Genomic DNA, 18,114 nt, shown 5'->3' with positions numbered 1-18,114 from the left:
ACTTAAAAGTTTCAATGTACACTTAAAAAATTCAATATGTTTGTTCAATATGCCTTTTATAAGGATACTTCTCAGTGTTTTGCTCCAGCTTTTTTTTATTTGAAATATTGGAGATCATTTTCACTGTTAAGTACGGAAGACTTTTGTTTCAGAATAAAATGTTGATAAAATACAAAGATTATCCAAACTCATAAGAGGCTAAAAGCACACAGAGCATTTTCTGTTAACCCTGAATATGAATGTTTTGGGCTTTTTGCCAGGGTAATACATCAGTTGAATACCCAAAATCTACAACAGAAGAAGGGTCATAGATGAAAGATGTTTGGATTACTTGGGTGATACTTAACTGCAGCCTCAACCACAGAAGTCAACAATTAGGCCTCATAGGAACTCAGGACAGGTGGTGGATCCTAATCAGAGTTCTGTCAAGGTGTTCCTCGTCACCAGGAACAGTCTGAGTCAGTTTGGGTTTTACCTTTCCCCCCATTGCATTTACCTATTGTTCCAGTTTGGTTTAGAAAGGTGAATATCCTGTCAGATAAAGAGAAGACAGTCCATCCAGGTAGGGTTACCAAATTTTATGTATGTAAAATCCGGACCCGTAGACCCGCTCCCCCAAGCCCGCCCAGTTCTACCCATCCCTGCCCTGTTATGCCCACGCCATGCCCCAGAGTCGCCCTTAGCTCTGCATCCATCAGCCTGCTCGTCTCAGTCAAGAGGGCACATGCGCATACGCGGATGCAATGCGATAACATCACACGTACGTGCATGTGACGTCACTGTGTTGCATCCACTCATATGATCCTGACGTGATCTGCTTTTCAAAACCTGAACAAAGTGCCGGGTTTTGAAAAGCCTTCCGGACGCCTGGAGATGCCCTCTAAAATGAGAACATGTCCAGGTAAATCCGGACGTCTGGTAACCCTACATCCAGGTCATCTCCTTTTTCCTTCCCGTTGTGATGCCACAGAGCTTACTTGATCTCTGATTTAATCTTACTTTGTTACAAAAGAATTTCCTCTATACCTGTTCTCTGTCCTTTGGTTGGAAGTTCTCAGCTTGGTTCTTGCAGATCACTTGGCCAACCAAGTTTTCAGGATATCCACACGATTGGGATGTGCTGAGGTTTGAAACAAAGAAGGAAATGTGTCAATAACAATTTCTTTCAAGTTATTTATGAAATGAAATGACCGGAAAAAAGGTTGAACAAAAATGACATTTTCTTTCTCATTCCGACTGCAGTTTTGGGTTTCTTTTCTGGTGCTCCTTCCCCAGGTCATCACTACCACGCTTAAATTATTCTAAAACCATTACCCTGGAAAGGCCTTCTTTGAGAATCCACCTACCAATCGTACTCCGTTCTTACCATGTATAACAGTGGTTCCCAAACTTGGATCAAAACCTTTAATATGGTCACTTCATCAGTGGAAGAGGTCACAGAAAGGATTTCTTTCCCTCCCTCCCAAGTTTCCAATACTGAGTGGGAGACTCTCGCTTTAGTGGGTCATCTAGTGCAATCACATGCTGAGCAGCTTCCCCTTTCAGCAGGCCTATAGTGTTGACTGATACTGTGAGAAGAGCTGTACCAGAGTACTAAGGTGGATTTTCAGATTAACAGGAGGAGGGAGCAGGGCCTGTGAATATTCACTGACCCATAGGCCTTTTTTTTTTTTTTTTTAGTCACTGCTGGGCATAAGCAGAGCTGCCAAGGAGGCCAGCTTTCCCAACGAGAGAATTAGGGCCTGCCTAACTCCATCCCAACACACAATCCCACCCCCAATTCCATCCCAACACACCCATAGCTCTGACCCAACCTACCCACAGCTCCACCCAGCCCCAACTACAGCTCTGCAGGCAGCTCCAGGGACGCAGGCGATTGTGGCAGGCAGGTGATCTGGGACAGCAGGAGAGTTCGGGGCAGCAGGAGAGTTCGAGGCTGACAGGGCAGAGAGCAGGGCAGTTGGAAAAGGCTTGAGCGACTGGTCCTCAGCAGTCGCTTATTTGTGAGTGGCCAGCCCAGTCGGTGTTGCAGGGTTTTGGTTTGTGAATCGCGACTCTGCCTACTTTGCATGCTGTTGCCCTCATTTGCATACGTGGATCGGAGGATGGTCGGCAGAGAGGTAAGTGAATCAGGCCGGAGGGAAATTTGCTCATAAAGGGGTCGCAAACCGATCGGTACATGATCGGTTTGCTTTGTGAATCTAGCCCAAAGTGCTATGCACTATGTCCAGTGTGTGAATTTAAAAGGGGGCATGATCTGGTGGCGACTCATGGATTTTCCTAGACGTTATGCACCAAACAATTTGGCACATTACTTAGGCACAAGCATAAATGCCTAGTTTTAGCTGTCCTAAATAGGTGTGCCTAAAAGTTATGACATACACTAGCGCTAAGTGTGAGTCTATAATGTGCATGTAACTTTTAACTAGGAGTGGAGGAGTGGCCTAGTGGTTAGAACTCCTGCCTCAGGACCCAGAGGCAGATTGTTGGTTTAATCCAGTGGTCTCAAACCCGCAGTCCGGGAGCCAAATGTGGCCCGCCATGTGCTATTTTGAGGCCCTCGGTATGTTTATCATAATCACAAAAGTAAAATAACACAATTTCTTGATCATATGTATCTCTAGCTATAAATTACAATTATTATTAAGACTTAGCCAAAAGGAAAGATTTATAAATTATAGAGTTTTACCTTAGAGAATGACACGGTGAAAAAATTGGTCCCCGTCACCGCCCCGTCCCCGTCTCACCATCCCCGTCACCGCCCCGTCCCCGTCTCACCATCCCCGTCACCGCCCCGTCCCCGTCTCACCATCCTCTTCACCGCCCCGTCACCGCCACTGCCACCCCATTCACCGCCCCGTCACCGCCACTGCAATCCCATTCACTTTTCTTTATTTACGTATAAAGGAAACATTCTTTAAAACTTTAAAACTTAGTTAAATATTAGTTAATAACTATACAAAAACAAAACACGCAGAGAAAAAATTAATTAATAAAAATTCTCAAAACTGACACATTTTGATCACTAAATTTAAAATAGTTATTTTTCATACAGTTTTTTCAATCACTAATCTTCCACCACCCCTGGGGCTAGCAATGCAAAAACAAACACGACATGTACTTTAAATGCTGCCGTGATTAGCATAGTGACCGCGGCTACGGCTGCAAGTCTCCCCTCCCCCCAGCGATCACGGCAGGAGGGCACCCAACCCCTCCTGTAGACCCCCCCAACGGCCCTCCCGACAATCGCAGCAGAAGGGTACCCAACCCCTCCTGCCGGTCCTCCCAATGGCCTCCCCTAAGATCGCCGGCAGGAGGGTACCCAACCCCTCCTGCTGGACCCCCCCCAACGAACCCTCCCACCCCGGAACCCCCTTAGTCTTACTTTTCAAGTTGGACCGGACAGCTCCTCGCTCGTCTGGCCAGCAGGCCTGCCTCCGTCCAAATGAGGCGGGCCCGCCCCTACCCTGCCCAACCCACAGGATCCTAGGGCCTGATTGGTCTAGGCACCTAAAGCCACTCCCGCTATAGGAGGGGCCTTAGGTGCTTGGGCCAATCAGGCCCTAGGATCCTGTGGGTTAGGCAGGGGAGGGGAGGGGCGGGCCCGCCTCATTTGGACGGAGGCAGGCCTGCTGGCCAGACGAGCGAGGAGCTGTCCGGTCCAACTTGAAAAGTAAGACTAAGGGGGTTCCGGGGTGGGAGGGTTCGTTGGGGGGGGGGTCCAGCAGGAGGGGTTGGGTACCCTCCTGCCGGCGATCTTAGGGGAGGCCATTGGGAGGCAGGGGAGGGGAGGGGAGGGGAGGGGCGGGCCCGCCTCATTTGGACGGAGGCAGGCCTGCTGGCCAGACGAGCGAGGAGCTGTCCGGTCCAACTTGAAAAGTAAGACTAAGGGGGTTCCGGGGTGGGAGGGTTCGTTGGGGGGGGGGGTCCAGCAGGAGGGGTTGGGTACCCTCCTGCCGGCGATCTTAGGGGAGGCCATTGGGAGGACCGGCAGGAGGGGTTGGGTATCCTTCTGCTGCGATTGGCAGGAAGGGTTGAAATGACAAATGAGGAGCACGGTGAAATAGCGGTTCCTAGAAGGGGGTACATTGGCCCGCGGGGACAAACCTGTTCACCGTTTCCGCGGTCGGTGAATGGCCTTGTCCCCGTCACCGCAGCGACTGCTAGTTTTCTTCCCCGTTTTCGGCGGTGACCCGCGGCTTAAATGCGGTGGCCGCGGGTAAACCGTCACCGTGTCATTCTCTATTTTACCTCATGCAAAATTTTCATTTCTTTAATAAGACAGTACTATTTTTTCTGAGGCCCTCCAAGTACCTCCAAATCCAAAATGTGGCCCTGCAAAGGGTTTGAGTTTGAGACCACTGGTTTAATCCCTGTGCTGCTCCTTGTGACCCTGAGCATGTCACTTAACCCTCCATTGCTCCAGGTACTGTAGCTAGATTGTGAACCCACTGGGACAGATAGGGAGAAATATTTACAGTACCTGAATGTAGACCGCTTCAGATAGATGCAGTATATAGGAAATACAAATAAATAAATCATGGTTAGCAGCTGGGGTTTTCCAAAACCCAGACAAAGTGCAGATTTTGGAAAGTTTGTCTCCAGGTTTTCCTGGACTTCTGATAACCCTAGGCTAGGGAAGCCCAAAGGGATAAATGAAGAACAGTGTTACTGGCAGGGAGAACAACCTTTTGATGTGTGTGAACATACCAGTGCAACTGGTCTTTTAACACTGTGTTCATTGTTGTGTTGTGTGTGTAAGTATTGTGTCTGTTTGAATATAAAGATTCAATAAAGGTTGAAATTAAAAAAAACAACCAACCAACCAACAGAAAGACCACACAGCACTTCATATGCCTACATTGTTTAAAACTAGTAATTAAAATGTTGGCAACAGCTAGAATATATAGTCCAAAAAGGCAAGAGCTATGCAGACAAGACTGCCAAGAGAGATCAGCTAAGGGACAAGCGAGATACAAAGTCTGCAAACAAGAACAGGCTTCATTTGTAGGCAAAAAGAAAGTGGAACAGAGGAGCTAGAGAAGGAAGTAGGGTGGGTGAGGGGCTGTAGCACTAGGAAAAGGGAGCTGAATTAGGGAGAAGAATGCCTTATCTCTGTTCTTCTCTGGGCTCATCCCCTCCCCTCCTCTGCAGGCAGAAAGGGAGAGGTTAGAGCAGAACCACCCTGCTCTTCTTAAGTCTGAAAAGAAATGGCGGTGCAAAAAATACATCAGCAGATCATTCGGTCTCACTTTTACAAAATCAAAAAGAGCAGGGGTGTCAAAGTACCTCCTTGAGGGCTGCAATCCAGTCGGGTTTTCAGGATTTCCCCAATGAATATGGATGAGATCTATTAGCATACAATGAAAGCAGTGCATGCAAATAGATCTCATGCATATTCATTGGGGAAATCCTGAAAACCCGACTGGATTGCGGCCATTGATGAAGAGAGACAAATAGAGCAAAGAACAAGGCTGTGCAGAATGAGTCCCTGAAGAGCATGACATGATCCAGTACAGGGCTGCCCAAGACCAGTCCTCGATATCGACTGACAGGCCAGGTTTTCAGGATACCCACAATGAATATGCATGAGAGAGATTTGCCTGCACTACCTTCTTGGTATGCAAATCTCTCTCATGCATGTTCATTGTGGATATCCTGAAAACCTGGCCTGCCAGTAGATCTTGAGGACCGGAATTGGGCAGCCCTGATCCAGTAGTTTGGAAACTCATACCCTTTCAGGATATAGGACATTTCCTCTTACAGATTCCTGTTATGAATTTCATCATTTCCCAACAGTCAAATTTCTCATTGGGAAATCTTGTGTAAGTTCCTTGCTAAGGTGATTGCAGGCTCCAGCTCGCACTTTGCTCTTTAAGTCTGCAGCCATCAGTTTGCAGTCTTTGTATACAATGAATCATTTGTGTATACCAAGTACAGTCGACCCCCAAAATTCATGGGGGTTATGTTCTTACAGTGTCCATGAATTTTTTTAAAAAAACCTTAGTTTTCCTTTTTGGTGGGCGAGCTTATGTTTAACTTATTAGTATGAGAAAATGAATGCTGACATGTTGGGGCATAATAAGATATTCAAACTAGTTTGGGGTCCATTGACGTCTTTTGTAGATTTGCTATAGTTGTCCTTTATCTTTATTTTCTGTTGTTTTTTTCCCACACATCCAGGGGAGGTGGGAGCGGGAGGGGGGTATATCTTTTGTTTTGGTATTATTCCTGATGGTAATGATGGATGGGGGAGGGAATTTTTATCTTTTATATAGATACTGATTGATTATAAGTGCTTGGTTAATTATTATTATTTGTATATAAATTATATTGCACTTTTTGTTGGCATCAAAAACTAAATAAAGTTTTAAAAAAGTGAATATTGGCTGTGGTAAAAAAAAAAAAAAAAGAACAATATTTTCATAGTTTAAACCAGGGGTAGGGAACTCCGGTCCTCGAGAGCCGTATTCCAGTCGGGTTTTCAGGATTTCCCCAATGAATATGCATGAGATCTATTTGCATGCACTGCTTTCAATGCATATTCATTGGGGAAATCCTGAAAACCCGACTGGAATACGGCTCTCGAGGACCGGAGTTCCCTACCCCTGGTCTATGCTCTGAAAATGGGAAGGACAAATCAATATCAGTAATGTGTATATACAGTAGTATCACATCATACTTATAGTTTATCTTGTTGGGCAGACTATTATCTGCCATCAACTACTATGTCTATGACACTGTTTTATTTTTCAGTAGTGAATGTTATTTGCAAATAATGAGCATTGCTTTCTAGGCATGGAATCACCTAACTCTCAATTGCCCCATGTACCCAACAGATTGTAAACCCACCAGGGACAGAGAAAAGTACCTGTATATACCATGTACAGTGCTGTGTATGCCTAGTAATGCTATAGAAATGATTAGTAGTAGACAGATGAAATGTTGTGCTTTTAACTATCATCTCTAAGCCCAATATTTCCTATGTCATTTCAAACAACTGCTTATCCCAATTAAAGATCACACAAAGCCCCTCACATCTTTACACATCAATACTGAATGGTGAATATTAAATTCCCTCTACAAAACAGCCTAAATTGAGAATTTTCTATGTTACTAATATATTTTCTAAGGATTTAAGAGAGAGTATAGGTCGTTTGCTTCTTAAAATGTAATCAACAGGAACAAATGCCTTCTTTAATGATTCTGTTCTGTGTAACTGAATTAAACAAGCTGTTGCTAGCTTTGGCTTGCAGTCTGGGTATAAGTTTGCACGAACGGAAACCACGTCTCCATAAATTTATCACTGTTTTCCTGTTTGCCTAAGGTCAGGTTTTCTGTTACAAGATGCATTTCCTCACTCTTTCTGTCTAGAAAGGACCAGTGCAGGAATACTGTGCACCATAAGCAAACCTTTAATGCTACTTCTGGCACCAGTTCTGGCCCCAGCTTCCCACTGACCCCTAGACCTAGATCCCCCTTGTAATCTAGCTTCCCCAAGGTCTTAACCCCCTAGTTCTTCCTCCAGACGCTCAGTCCCTGTGCCTAGTTGGATGAAGAGCTCTTAATAGTCCACCAGCTTCCTCTTTTGTATGGGACCAGTCTCCTAGTTGTAGTCACAGGTTATAGCAGGGGTGTCCAACCTGCGGCCCCGTGAAGTATTTTGTGCGGCCCCGGTCAAGGACGATGGAGTGTTTTCCTTTGCTGCCCCCGGGTGTTTACCGTCTTGCCGGCCCCCTCCTCTGTCTTGCTGCAGCGTTTGCACAGCCCCAGAAAATTTTTTTTCGGCCAATGCAGCCCAGGGAAGCCAAAAGGTTGGACACCCCTGGGTTATAGGATCTGATAGTTTATAGCAGGGGGTGTCAAACTCAAATCGCATAAGGGGCTGAAATCTAAAACACAGGCTAAATCGTGGGCTGAATTTTTTATTAAGATATTTAGGGCTCCTTTTACTAAACTGCGTTAGGGCATTAACGCGTGAAATAGCACGCGCTAAGTTGCCGCGGACGCTAGATGCTAACACCAGCATTGAGCTGGCATTAGTTCTAGCCGTGTAGTGCAGGGTTAGTGCGTGCGCTAAAAAAGCTAACGCAGCTTAGTAAAAGGAGCCCTTAGTCTTAGTAGACGTATAGGGATACAACCTTTCCAACCCCATCCCAGCTCTGTGATATAAATAAAAAAGACTTTTCCTCTCTCTTTTAGGTCCTAGTTCATGCTTGCTGTCTTACACCAGCTCTGACAGGATACACATTTCAAATCTGACATATTGTAATCACAAAATAGAAAATAAAATTATTTTTTCTAGCTATTGATGTCTGGTCATTTTGCTTTTCTATCATCTTGGTCCCAGTTTCTCTTTCTGCTTTGTGTCTATCTTCTACTAATTTTCTTTCCAGTGTCTGCTGTCCATTTTTTCCCCTCTTCTCTCTTGTTGCATTCCCTACTTCTGCCTGTCTCCAACATATTGATTTTTCCCATTCAGCTTTCTTAATTTTTTCTTTTCTTTTTTGCCTCTGTACACTCAAATCTAGCCCTCTTTCTCACCCTTCTTTTTAATTTTCAGCTACCTCTCAATTCTCCATCTCCTCTCAGTCCCTAGCTCTCCCATTTCGCTCCATTCTCAGCCTCCTATCTCCTTCTATCTATTCCCAATTCCCACATCTCTCCTCCTCTCTCCCCTTGGTCCAACATTTTGCTCCCTCTCTTTTCTGTTGTTGTTCTTCCCTCCCCCCTTGATGCTGAACAATGAGATGGAAGGAAAAAAAAAAGAGATGCTGCATCTCTCTCTCCCTTACGCCCCCAGGCCTAATATTTCTCCCTCCCTTCCATCCCCAGATCCAACTTCTGTCCCTTTCTCTTCCCAACTGCCCCATCTCTCCCTCTGTCTGCCTGCCTGCCTCCTTTCCTCCCCACAGGTCCATCATTTCTCCCTTTCTCTTTCCAACAGTTCTCCGTTCAAGTATCTGTTTCCCTCTTCCATCACACCACCCCAGGTCCAACTTCTCTCTGTCTTCATCTTTCTTTCTCTCTCTTCACAGCCCAGCATGCCTTCCCTTCCGCACCGGTCCCTCTCTCTTCACAGCATGGCATGACTTCCCTCCTACGCTGGCCCATCTCTCCTAACAGCCCAGCATGTGTTCTCTCCTGTGCCGGTCCGATGTCGGCTTCACGCTGAAAAATATGTCGACTTCAGAGTTGCAGTACAATGAGAGGCTAGAGAAACTGGGCCTCTTCTCCCTTGAAAAGAGGAGACTGAGAGGGGACATGATTGAAACATTCAAGATATTGAAGGGAACTGACGCCAGAGGGTGGTGGTTAATGGAAGTCGCTCGAAGGAAGGAAAGGTGACTAGTGGAGTCCCTCAGGGTTCGGTGCTGGGGCCAATCCTGTTCAATATGTATGTGAGTGACATTGCTGAAGGGTTAGAAGGAAAAGTGTGCCTTTTTGCAGATGATACCAAGATTTGTAACAGAGTAGACACCGAAGAGGGAGTGGAAAATATGAAAAAGGATCTGCAAAAGTTAGAGGAATGGTCTAATGCCTGGCAACTAAAATTCAATGCAAAGAAATGCAGAGTAATGCATTTGGGGATTAATAATAGGAAGGAACCGTATATGCTGGGAGGAGAGAAGCTGATATGCACGGACGGGGAGAGGGACCTTGGGGTGATAGTGTCCGAAGATCTAAAGGCGAAAAAACAGTGTGACAAGGCAGTGGCTGCTGCCAGAAGCTGTATAAAGAGAGGCGTAGTCAGTAGAAGGAAGAAGGTGTTGATGCCCCTGTACAGGTCATTGGTGAGGCCCCACTTGGAGTATTGTGTTCAGTTTTGGAGACCGTATCTGGCGAAAGACGTAAGAAGACTTGAGGCGGTCCAGAGGAGGGCGACGAAAATGATAGGAGGCTTGCGCCAGAAGACGTATGAGGAGAGACTGGAAGCCCTGAATATGTATACCCTAGAGGAAAGAAGAGACAGGGGAGATATGATTCAGACGTTCAAATACTTGAAGGGTATTAACGTAGAACAAAATCTTTTCCAGAGAAAGGAAAATGGTAAAACCAGAAGACATAATTTGAGGTTGAGGGGTGGTAGATTCAGGGGCAATGTTAGGAAATTCTACTTTACGGAGAGGGTAGTGGATGCCTGGAATGCGCTCCCGAGAGAGGTGGTGGAGAGTAAAACTGTGACTGAGTTCAAAGAAGCGTGGGATGAACACAGAAGATTTAGAATCAGAAAATAATATTAAATATTGAACTAGGCCAGTTACTGGACAGACTTGCACGGTCTGTGTCTGTGTATGGCCGTTTGGTGGAGGATGGGCAGGAGAGGGCTTCAATGGCTGGGAGGGTGTAGATGGGCTGGAGTAAGTCTTAACAGAGATTTTGGCAGTTGGAACCCAAGCACAGTACCGGGTAAAGCTTTGGATTCTTGCCCAGAAATAGCTAAGAAGAAAAATTAAAAAAAATAAAATAAAATAAAAAATTTAAATTGAATCAGGTTGGGCAGACTGGATGGACCATTCGGGTCTTTATTTGCCGTCATCTACTATGTTACTATGTTTATGTTTATTATAAACTTTATATACCGCATAACAGCCTAAAAAGATCCAAGCGATTTACAAAGCATAAATCACATGCATCAGGAAAAGAACTCCATTAAAAATAGAAAAGGAAAGATTAAGAACAAAAGAAATTGTTTACCCTCTCCGAGGTGAAGAGAACGAGAAGGCACTCTCTAAAGTTAAAAGGGGATAGATTCTGTACAAATGTAAGGAAGTTCTTCTTCACCCAGAGTGGTGAAATCTGGAACGCTCTTCTGGAGGCTGTTATAGGGGAAAGCACCCTCCAGGGTTAGATAAGTTCCTGCTGAACCAGAACGTACGCAGGTAGGGCTATACTGAAATAGGGCACTGGTCCGCGTGAGCGGACTGCTGGGCACGATGGACCACTGGTCTGACCCAGCAACAGCAATTCTTATGTTCTTATGTATGGTAACCCTATTATTATATATTTTGTTGATATGGATTCACATAAGCCCAACATGGACCATGTTTCAGCATATTGGTCCAGATTCTATAAAAGATGCCTAAAATTAGGTAACTAGAACAGCGCACCTAGCCGATCTAGTTTCCTAATTTAATTATTTAATTAGCTTAATCAGTGCCAATAACACACTTAATAGGCTTGATAATTGGTTTAAATTAAAATTAATTGCTTTCTAGGCACCTAACTCAGTAGGTGCCTACAACTTTCAGCTAGGTGTCCAGTCCAAGTTGTCTGCCAAAACGTGAGTGTAGTTAAGGGCAGATCATGTGTGTTTTGCATGTAGTTGCCTAAATTGGAGTTAGGTGGCGGTATTTAGGCCAAGAAAACTCAGATAAATAGAGGGTGCCTAAGTCAAATTTAGGTGCAATTCTATAATCGGCAACTAACTCATGATTGACATGTGCTATGTGCCACATTCTTCGGCACCTATGTTTTCAGTGCCATTTATAGAATCGGGGCAATTGTGCCTACATCAGGAGTCCTCAAATTTTAATTTTGCCAAAAATATAGTTCATAATGTTATAAATCCTTAGCTTATCAAGGTTTAAAAAAAAGATTTGGATAATTTCCTAAAATAGAAATCAATAAGCCAATATTAAGATGGGCTTGGGGAAATCCACAGCTTATTCCTAGGATAAGCAGCATAAAATCTGTTTCACTCTTTGGGACCTTGCCAGGTACTTGTGACCTGAGCTGGCCACTGTTAGAACCAGGATACTGGGCTTAATGGACCTTCGCTCTGTCCCAGTATGGCAATTCTTATGTTCATATTAATTTCTGCTTGAAAACTATCGACATATTGGCTTCTTGCAAATGCAGCTGTTTCTTCTGCATCAAGGAATGATGATGGCCTTTCGATCTTGGGATATCATTCTGAGCTTTTTAGAAGATTAATTTTTTTTTCCTGCATTTATGCTATAAAAGACTTCTGGGTCAATATTCAAAGCCATTCATCTGGACAACAGCTGCTTGAATCCTGAAAAATGGTTTAACTGCCACTGGCTGTGGGTGTACAACAGCACTTCCAGGTAGTGCCAATGAATATCTGTGGCCTATGCAAGTGAAGTCATTCTTCCAGGCAATGATAGCTGTTATCCAAATGGATGGCTTTGAATACTGACTTGGATGTCTTGACCTGTTTGCCTCAACACTATCCAGAGCTGTCCATGCAAAAAGTGGGGAGGAAACCCTTCGTTAACCATATAGCAGTGATAAAGTGGATAAAGTTAGGATATAAAAAAGGCAGCATCAAGCATCCAGACAAATCAGCCTCGAGATAGCAACGGCACTCACCACTCTGTCCAGTTGCAATCTGGATTCCAGCGGTGCATATCCGCATTATCTGTAACTCCCATGGCCAGAGTTTAAAAACACACTAATTTCAGCAGCTGAATATAGGGGACCAATCATTTACAGTGCCAGTTGAATGATCTTCCTGCAATGATTCTTTTAGGCACTAACCATCCAGTTATGGTTATATTTCTGCTGTCAACGTCATTGCTTACCCATGAGCAAAGACAGAGAATGAGAAGTGATACTTCTTCTGTGCCTTTGCTGACTTGTCCTCCTGCAGTCAACCTCCTGGCTTCCTTTACAGCTTGAACGTTGCCTGTGCCCGTCTTAAATAGGAAGCCTGAACGATTGCTGGCATCAGAACGGTACAGGACTCTGCTGAAGGGCTATTTAGTTCCCTATTCACTTAGGTAAGTGACTTTCTGTCCTTCAGGGAACCAAACTGATAGAATCAGGCAATGAGCAAAGTGAACCTTGAGTCAGCATCTATGAGACAAACTTGTTTTTTTTTTCTGTTGCATAGAGTGTTTTGGACCCCAGTTCGTTTGCAAAAGTTAGACAGTTCAAAATCTAATAGATGCTGGCACTGTCATCTTGAAATAGGGACACTGGAAATCAATATAGGGACAAATAAATTTGATTCTGGAGTCTTCGATTCCATAGTCTTATGAGGTGGTACATTGTTGTCACCTAAATCTTCATTGGATAGATATAAAAGACTATTTGCCATAATGACTGGGATAGCCATGCAAATGGTTACTAAAAACTAGAAAAATTGGGATAGACTTAATGTCTCCTTTTGGTGGGGTTCTTCATGTTTATGTTACAAATGTGAGACAATGAATTCAGAAATTACGTGTAGTAATAATAATAATAAGCTATTTAAATTAACATGGGGGTCTATTGACAAATTTTGTTACATAAGAACATAAGAATTGCTGCTGCTGGGTCAGACCAGTGGTCCATCGTGCCCAGCAGTCCACTCACGTAGCGGGCCCAGGTCAAAGACCAGTGCTCTAAATGAGTCCAGCCTCACCTGCGTATGTTCCAGTTTAGCAGGAACTTGTCCAACTTTGTCTTGAATCCCTTGAGGGTGTTTTCCCCTATAACAGACTCCGGAAGAGCGTTCCAGTTTTCTACCACTCTCTGGGTGAAGAAGAACTTCCTTACGTTTGAACAGAATCTATCCCCTTTCAACTTTAGAGAGTACCCTCTCGTTCTCCCTACCTTGGAGAGGGTGAACAATCTGTCTTTATCTACCAAGTCTATTCCCTTTGGTATTTTGAATGTTTCAATCATGTCCCCTCTCAGTCTCCTCTTTTCAAGGGAGAAGAGGGCCAGTTTCTCCAATCTCTCACTGATTAGCTGGATTATTCCCATATTTCCTATTTGATTTACACATCGAGGGGGGGTATTATATTTTCTTGTATTCATTGACCAAATGAAAGTGCTGTCTATGATTTTTACTGTATGTATCCACTTTGTTTTTGTTCTTGAATTAGGGTGGGGGAATGTTTTGTAGCATTTCTTTGATCGATTGTAAGTGCTGTCTTGAAGTCAATTATATGTATATTTTAATGCACTGTTTTTGAATGGAAAATTAATAAAGTTAAAAAAAAAAGATATAACTTTTGTTTTAAAATAAATAGTTTGGTAACTCATTATAATTTTGTGACATGTACTACAGTTTTATGGTTTAAGATGCAGTTTTACTCTGTTCTTATTTGGTTTGCATGACAAGAGCACTGGCAGAATATCTTAGCTAAAGATAATGAGGTCAGATTTCAAAGACACTTAGGGCCTGTTTTACAAAGCCACACGGAAACAGCCCCAAATTTGGCCCTTTAAATCTCTATGGGCTTCAGGGCCGTTACCACACAGCAGCCGCTAGCACGGCTTTGTAAAACAGGCCCTTAGACATAAGAAATAAGTGTAACCGATTTTAACTTGCATTTAAAGATGTAACTCAGGGGTGTCCAACCTGCGGCCCCGTGAAGTATCTTGTGCAGCCCCGGTTGAGGGTGATGCAGTGTTTTCCTCTGCTGCTCCCGGGTGTTTACCGTCTTGCCGGCTCCCTCCTCTGTCTTGCTGCAGCTTTTGCGCATTTGTGAGGCCCCAGAAACATTTTTTTTTCGGCCAATGCAGCCCAGGGAAGCCAAAAGGTTGGACACTCCTGATGTAACTGTTCTGCCAAGCTTTTAGTCATAATCCAGCCTTACCCTCTAGTTGCCATTCCCTATTAGTGTGGGCAGCAAGTATGTGTGAATTTTATGAGGTAACACAATTGGATTTATTTAATTTTCTATACTGTTCTCCCAGGGGGCTCAGAACAGTTTACATGAATTTATTCAGGTACTCAAGCATTTTTCCTTCTGTCCCGGTGGGCTCACAATCTATCTAATGTATCTGGGGCAATTGAGGGATTAAGTGATTTGCACAGGGTCACAAAGAGCAGCATGGCTTTGAATTTTCAACCTCAGGGTGCAGAGGTTGTAGCTTTAACTACTGCGTCACACTCATGCCTTTTCAATGGTAACTCCAGGTGGATGGCTTGTGATATAATTCTGCACTTGAGGTAATGGAGGATTACGCGTGACTTCATCAAGGGGCACTAACCGATCAAGCATGTGCTAAATGCTAAAACACCCATTATATTCCTATTGGTGACTTAGCATTAAGCATGCACTAAATCAGTGAGTGCACACTAAATTGGTTAGCACCCCATGATGAATCCCCCCCTAAGGGCTAGATTCACTAACCCTCAGATCCGCATGCAATCCATTTCCATTTACATGCAGGCCGATGAATTCACTAAAGGCCTGCATGCAAACGAAGACGATTGTTGGAATGCCCCCAGCCAACTGCACGGATCGCTAAAGCCCTGACAGTAGTGACAGGAGAAACAGCCTCCTGTCGCTGCAGTCAGGGCTTCTGCCGGCTTTTAAATTTTTTTTTATAATCGAGCAGAAATTTTGCGTATTTTACACACGCAAAATATCTGCCCGACTTAAAAAAAAAAATTTAAAACCCCCATCCCAACAAGTGCCCCGAACACCCCTCCCTGAACCCCACAAAAAATTTGCCTCCTACGCCACTTAAAATTATGGCAGGAGGGTTCTTTCTGCCATCAGTCCCATCCAAAAACTAAGGCAGGAGGAATAGCAACTTTCTCTTGCTACTCCCCCCTCCCCGTACCTTTCAAGGAGCAGGAGGGGTGCTCAACCCCTCCTGCTCCAGGCCTCCTTCGATGCCGGCCAGCTGGCTGGCTGGGCCCAACCAACCCCTTTTAAAATTATGGCAGGAGGGTTCCCATTCCTTCATGCTATCAGTCCCACCCAAAAACTAACGGCAGGAGGAATGCCAACCTCCTCCTGACACCCCTCCCGGATGCCCCCTCCCCATTCCCGGTCCCCTCGCTGCCCCCCCCCCCTTCTCCACACCTTTCACGGAGCAGGAGAGGTGCTCAACACCTCCTGCGACTTAGGCCTCCAGCGCTGTCTTCCACTGTCTTCTGGAGCAGGAGGAACCCCAAAGTCCTCCTGCTCCTGTTCCTGGCCATGACCAATCAGGGACTTCCTTAGGCTCAGCCCTATGGAGTCCCTGATTGGCTCAGGCACCCCAGGCTCTGCCCAAGGAAGGAGCCTGAGCCAGTCAGGGTCTTAGACTCCTCCCTGTGCATCACATGATGCACTGGGTGGGGCCTAAGGCCCACATTCATGGTGCATCATGGCCAGGAACAGGAGCAGGAGGACTTTGGGGTTCCTTCTGCTCCCAAAGACAGCAGAAGACAGTGCTGGAGGCCTAAGGAGTAGGAGGGATTGAACACCCCTCCTGCTCCCAACTTTTAGGTACAGAGGAGGTTTCTGGCCGGTTAGGGCCAGGTCCGACCAGGGGTGGGTGTTGGGCCAGTCGGGGGACTGATGGTGCAGTGGGCTGGTCAGGGGGGTGCCTTGCAGTGCCGGTCGGGGGTGAGGGGGGGTGAGGCAAGTGCCGGTCGGGAGTGTCGGTTGGTGGCAGGAGGGAGAGTTGGCATCTCTCCTGCCATATTCACGCAGGGAGGAAAGTGTTGGGTGGTGGCAGGAGGGAGTGGACATCGCATTTGTCAGGGGAGGCCCCTTGGCCATTTTACAGGTCTGCCTGACCTATCATTTTTTTCGTGTGTAACACATGCAAAATATCTGTGCCATGGAAAAAAAAAAAAGAATAAAAAAGACAAGCAGGCCTGCCAAAAAACCTACAGACCTGTCGGTAACTCAGTTACCGACAGGTCTGCAGCAGTCAGGTTTGCCAATAGTAAAACCCCGATTTGAAATAGCCAAGCAATTGTTAAGGAATCAATCGCTTGGTTATTTTTCATGGGGTTTTTCTATTTTGCATGGGAGGATCGGGATTGGATCGCTATAGGCATTAATGAATGGGGTTGGAGGGAAATTTGGTCGCAAAGGGCTCGCAAACCGATCGGATCACAATCGCTTTGCTTAGTGAATCTAGCCCTAAGTGACTTGCCCTAGATTACTGGAGCAGCAGTGGGATTTGAACCTTGTTTCTTAGTCAAGTTTCAAGTTTATTTAAAATTTCTTATACCACTCAATCAGACTTCTGAGCGGTGTATAATAAAAATACAGCTTTCATCAAATAAAATAAGGGTGAACCTTTGACAATTAGAATCTACTTAATAAGCTCAGACAAAGATGGACAGGAACAAATGGAAAAAGGGGAGGAACTACAATATTTTGCAAAAAAGAGAAACGACAGGGAGGGGAAGGATGTTGCCATCTGCAATCAGCATGTGTTTAGCCCTTACAAGGGCAGTTAGGTATTGAATGCGTCTTGAAACAGAAATGTTTTTAGCTTGGTTTTAAAATGAAACATAGATAATTCTTCACAAATGTAATTAGGAACAGAAATCCAGATCGATGGCGCGGTCACTGCAAAGTTATTTGATCTTATCGTGTTAATATGCTTTAGAGATGGGACTGCAAAAAGGTTTTGTGTCATAGAACGAAGTGTTTTCGATGGACAATACTAAGCTATTGATAAATTCAGGTTGGTTACTTTGGCCTGTCTTGAATGTAAGTAATAGAATTTTATAACTAATCCTGTGTTCAACAGGCAACCAATGTGCGTTTTAACCCCTAGGACCTAAGGGAGAATTGCAGGGGTCTAGGGCACAAATAAAGTCCAACGGAATCCAGAGGGACAACCAAAAATAGGGAAACAAGCTGAGGACGAAACAGACACACCACAGGAGGAGGATGACCGAGACGAGGCTTGGGGACTGGCAACTCACGAGGGGGTCGCCAGGAGCGCCAAACCACGAGGAAGAACAGCAAGAAAGGCGAACAACCGGGACTTACTTTGCCTATACACAAATGCTAGGAGCCTAAAGGCTAAAATGGGAGAGCTGGAAGTCTTAGCCAGCAAAATGGGCCTAGACATAATTGGAGTCACAGAAACGTGGTGGACTGATGACAACAAATGGGATGTGGCTTTACCAGGATTCAAACTCTACAGGAGAGATAGGTCACACAAAAAGGGTGGAGGAATAGCGCTATATATAAAAGATTCCATACCTTCAACCAGGATGGTAACAACTGTAAGGGTGGACGACTTGGAATCACTATGGGTTAAGCTACCAGGAGGAACTGGAACAGACATAAAATTGGGTCTGTACTATTGCCCACCTGGACAAACGGATGAAATCGACCAGGATCTGGAGGCTGAACTGAGGCAGGTATGCAAAAGTGGAAGGGTGGTGGTGATGGGGGACTTCAACTA

At 45.0% G+C, this 18,114-nt stretch overlaps 1 protein-coding gene across 3 annotated transcripts in view; it reads left to right on the top strand.

Annotated features, from left to right (window-relative positions):
- The first annotated feature begins 541 nt into the window (after nucleotides 1-541).
- The window catches only part of LOC117345717 (lens fiber membrane intrinsic protein-like), a 40,206-nt gene continuing 22,633 nt past the window's right edge, over nucleotides 542-18,114 (top strand). The window contains exon 1 of one of the 3 annotated variants that reach the window (XM_033914786.1): nucleotides 542-562. The gene's annotated coding sequence lies outside the window, so the exon portion shown is untranslated. Of the gene's footprint in view, nucleotides 563-2,062; nucleotides 2,121-12,640; nucleotides 12,747-18,114 lie in introns of those variants that run through there. The other 2 variants (XM_033914784.1, XM_033914785.1) reach the window with 2 other exon arrangements.

Source organism: Geotrypetes seraphini, chromosome 11 (assembly GCF_902459505.1).
Source record: "Geotrypetes seraphini chromosome 11, aGeoSer1.1, whole genome shotgun sequence".
NCBI classification, from domain to species: domain Eukaryota; kingdom Metazoa; phylum Chordata; class Amphibia; order Gymnophiona; family Dermophiidae; genus Geotrypetes; species Geotrypetes seraphini.
Note: the sequence above shows the minus strand (reverse complement) of the source record. Positions and strands in the feature narration are given on the sequence as shown.